The sequence below is a fragment of the Lygodium microphyllum genome, chromosome 3 (assembly GCF_053477565.2).
Source record: "Lygodium microphyllum isolate KBCC chromosome 3, Lygodium_microphyllum_v1.1.10, whole genome shotgun sequence".
NCBI lineage: Eukaryota > Viridiplantae > Streptophyta > Polypodiopsida > Schizaeales > Lygodiaceae > Lygodium > Lygodium microphyllum.
This window is the reverse complement of record NC_141137.1, coordinates 184,601,060-184,606,070: the sequence shown is the minus strand read 5'-3', so window position 1 is coordinate 184,606,070 and position 5,011 is coordinate 184,601,060.

Below are 5,011 nucleotides of genomic sequence, written 5' to 3'. Positions count from 1 at the left end.
TCACACGGTTTGTGATCTAGGTCTCGAGTCTGCTCCGAAGCGGAAGTATCCAACCATTCCCCTTTGAGTAGGAACGACAAATTCGAAGTGGATTTATGCTGCACTTGGTTCATGGAGAATGGGAAACGAGAGGGATACAAAGCTTATCCTCTCTGCCCATAAGGCAAAGTCTCATTCCACTCCCCTAAAACAATAGAAATCAGGATTCTAACTCAACTAATTCTAGGTCTTCTTAGTATCATTATCTCGTCTTTTGAGAAAAGTTCCCAGAGACCACGCTTCCGTAGGACGGACCCAAGTCACGTCCACCGCACTTTCCTCGAATTGCTTAGTTATCTAATTACCTACCACATTATGTTTGACATGCAAAGGCAGCTTCCTTAATTAATCAATTTAGACACATGTTCCTTCACGTAACTTAGGCACTGACATAAAAACAATGTCAAGCAAGTTCCTTTTTCAAATATCTTATCTTTTTTTATCATAGTCTCAGAATACATCAAGTATCATGCCCGAAGGCTATCCCAGCAATCAACAGGATTGCTACTCCAAGTTCCGCCTGGAGACTAGTACACGGGCCTTGAGATCCAATCTCGAGTCACGTCGGCCTCTTGTGTGAGATCCGGAGGCAAGGAATTTACAGCCAGAGCCTCCCCTGGCACTCAAGCATCCTCCCGCTCCAAGCAGCACCCATGGAGAGACCTCTCGCGGTGGGTTCGGTCCATATACCTGGCACGGCTATAACAACCCCCTTGGATAGGGCCAGGCAGGCAGTCGGAGATAACTGAACCTGCCTCTCCCTCCAGGCTTTTAACCTGAAGCATTGCCTATTTTGCCATGAATTAGTTTCTTGAGCAAGGAAATTCAAACAAAGTATCTAAGTGTACAATCACGATCATTTCGGAGGTCGTTTGTATGACTAACTGCTAAGGTGTGATTCCTTCTTCCCGAATACTCCCAGCATTCAGTCCTGGATCGTTCGCGACTTGGCGAGATTCCAATGGCTTGGCAAGCTAGGTTGCCTGTTTCCCCTTTTTCTTGAGATTAGGGTTTGTACCCTACCTACCACCCTAATTATCCTTACCTTAGGTCTCCTCGTAAAATAGATCATGGACAACCCCGTCGTCCTTGGTTGGTCAACTTGTTGGTTATCTCCTAGATCCCGTGTAGTACCTATGTACCTTTATCTTTGATCTTAATTGATCAAGATTGTCTATCCCCTTGACCATGGTTGGTCAAGATGGTTCTGTTTAGAACAGTTCCTACTCCGTCTTAAGTATAATCTTCTTGAGCCCTCTTAATAATGCTCACATGCACTAAACTTTTACCTATCCCTCTTGAAGTCACCAAGGACTTTGACATGGGAATCCTGGATCTCAGTCCCATTTGGTAGATTACAAACAACATTGAATTTTTCCAACCACTTTAATGCATGCAACGTAATGCCATGCCTTCATTTCAATGCTTACAATTTTGATATAATTCGTACAATATTTTATACCACACATGCAAAGGTACTTTCTATGCATGCAATCTTAGCATTATCCTCTATGTGATTATTTACATGATCTATAACCTTCTTGAATGATCTAACTTTATGTGATCATTGTATGAGTCTAGCTGCACTTTAATCTTTTCTACAGATTATTACACGTTCCTTAGAATCCATCTTGCGATATGGAGATGCACTTTGCTTCTTTCGATGTCCTCTGAAATGCATTTTAAGCAAGAACTTGTGCAAGGAGCAATGCACTTCATGCAGGAATTCTTGCAATACGTTTTTGGTAATTTACAATGCAATAATTGTAACGTGCCCGCTCCTCAAATCGTGGGACACGTTGTCAAAGGGTTTTTTGAAAGCAAAGTCGCGTCTTCAGAAGACCTTGGCAAATTTCAAGATAGAAGATCAGTTCTAAAACAAGAGATATCAGTGATAATAGATGGATCAATGGATCATCCTGTGTTAGATCTTTTCTATTCAAAGCCGTGCACAGTTGAGAAGTACAAGGTTTCAAAAATAAATTCTTCCCAACAATATGAAATCCAAGTTCAAGGAGAAACTGAATCTGAAAATCACAGCAGCAGAGATGTATTCACAAACAATTTGCCAAGGATTTTGCAATTCATGGCCACACTCTGGGAAGCCTGAGCTTACAAGTTGTAAAAGGACACCTTCCAATTCTCAACAAAAACTAGACCATTGTATACAAGGTTTCTGAAGGCTGGCTTATTGAAAAGTGTAGTTAACAATACCATAAATGTATAGAACCAGTCAGGGTCTGGTCCAAACTCTCTGCCGCTATGTTACTGGATATGAATTCACTGTACATCCTGTATACATTCAGCATATCCAGGTAGATAAGTGATATTTGTGTAAGGAAAGGCTATCCAAGGGAGCTTGCAACACTTGTATTTGTCTGAAGTATATTCAGCACCGTTCTAATGACTTCTTGATCTTTCAAAAACTCAACACTCTGCCTAGCTTGTTCTATTATCTCTGCCCATCTCTGATGACAAAAGATATATATCTTAAGTCTCTTCTGTTGTCTCAATGTATATGAAGGATAGAACTTCTCTTAATTGCTCTTCATCTGATATGCATTGTTTCCAGGTCTGGCTCAATGAAAGCTTTATACATAGGATAAACTGTTTCAGAAACTTGTTGTATTTCTGGGGCACGATCAGACTTAAAGCATAAATTCCCTTTATGATAACAATTCGAGAAGAAGGAGCTTCAATCCTCCCTTGACTACGGCTTCTTTCTAGTTCGAATTCTTTCGAAAATTCACCATCATCATCAGCATAATCAGGAGGAATAATATATCCACCTTCTTGGAACTCTCTGTATTGTTCTGGCTATTTAATGCAATGTCAGAATTGCATTTGACTGTGGATTCAGAGGTTGAGAGTGAGAGACAGTTTTCCTTTGGGAAGGAGCATGCACACAGAATTTAGAACTTTCCCTCATCCTTCTGGCGTGATCGGTATGTCGTGCCCGTCTCTGAATTTCCTCTACGCTCACAGGGTCATCCTTCTAGCCTTGAACCATTGTCCACCAGCATCCTCAGCAGTATCAGGCCTCTTCAATTTGCGGGGTTTATCATTCTGTAAAGCCATAACTAGTGTAGATCCAGGTGCATCTGGGTCACTCATGTAGTTCCCAAAGTAAAGTTCTTCCTGGAATTTAACAGTCATTCATATTTTCATCCTACACTTTGTCGGGCTTGTTGCTTGCTCTACCACTTCCCCGACTTCAATCCAGGTCTCGAACCAATCGCCCACCACCCATTGTATAATTATTCCAACTAAAGACTAGCTTAGAAGAAAGCGATAGAAAAGCCCCGTCCAAGCTTCAGAACAGCAACACCACCAGACAATTTCGAAAGCCTCTCCTGGGCTTTTTTTTCATCCTAGTCTGATGTAGATGCACTTATCGCTGCCCTCCCTGAGTCTCTTGATTATTACTTCCATCAGTCTGTTGATTCCCACTGTCTACCTGTCTATGATACTTGTCACCAGTACTTTCCATGTCCTTTTGTTTTTTTTGACTTGTATTTGTTTATCAAGCTGCTAATTGCTAATTCCACTGCCTCCGTATGGGCATGAGGCTCCTGAGCAGTATTCATACTAGTCGGCGGCTGCTAATCAACCTCAATCCTATCTGATGGAACTGTTTGGTCTTCTGCAACCAGAGAAGCATCTTCATTTAGATCAGTAGGGAAGAGCGGGTGCCTGCGTGATGAGGATGAAGTGCATAATGATGAGATAATCACCAGTCTGTCATTCCGGTCTGTTGCTGTCTTATGCCTTCTTTCCACATTTGACAGTCATGGATGCAGCTCATCCTGTCCGCACTCCCTCTAAAAAATACTTTTTCCATGACGGAGAGAGAGCTTGCCTCGAATCATCCAACGATGCTTATAGTTCCAACAATCTAGCTTAAGCTCTGGAAGCTAAAGTGCCCCTCTTGGTGTGGCCAAGGAGACAAATTCAGATGAACCATCATTCACTTCCTCTGCACACTTAATTGCCTGCTCTCGTAAAAGTTCCTCCTTCCCTTGCCTGTTTTTCCTCTTGCTTTTTCTCCCCTTCCGACTAGTAAAGAAGCCCCCAAATTGGCTTTTTCTGAAAATAGCCAACTAATTAGTGATATTTCGCAGATATTTGGCTGCCCCATTCTCTATTGCATGTGGTACCACATGCTTTCAAAGCTGCAAAGAACATGAACTCGTCTGGTTTCATGCCATGTTACGGCATTCTCTTGAAGAGTTTGAGAGCCAGTAACCCCTGCCCACGCTGAGCATACCCTGCAATAATTGAGCCCCAAGAGACATTATCTTGTTTAGGCAGTTGATTAAAAACATTTCGTGCATCTTCCATCCTCCCACATTTCACATACATGTCAACCAGTGCATTGCCAATGGCCAAATCTGATGCAACACTGTCCAGTGTCAGCTGAATAAATACTAGGTTCCCCTGCTCAATGGCTCCAATGTTGCCACAAGCTTTCAAGGTGCATAAAAAAGTAGCTCTAGTTGGAACCACACCCTCCTATTGCATGTCCCTAAAGAGATCCAAGGCAGTGAGACTGAACCCATTTTGAATATATCATGACATTAAAGCATTCCATGACACTTTATTTCTTTCCAGCAAGCCCTTGAAGACTTTATGTGCTTCGTTTAAACTTCCATATTTGACATACATGTCCACAGTCGTGCTTCCAATAGCAACATCTGATTCTAGTCCTTGCCGTATCATATGATCATTTAACAGCCTACCTCGCCTTATGCATTTGATGCTACCACATGCCTTCATAAGGCACAGAAAAGTCACTCTATCTGGTCTAGTGCCTTCTTGTTTCATCCTCTCGTAACTTTCAAGAGCAACAAGACCAAGCCCATGTTCAATGTAGCCTGCAATCATGGCACTCCAGGAAACAACATCTTGATCTGACATATTGTCAAATACTTCTTGGGCTTTTCCAAGCATACCAGATTTTGCATACATGTCA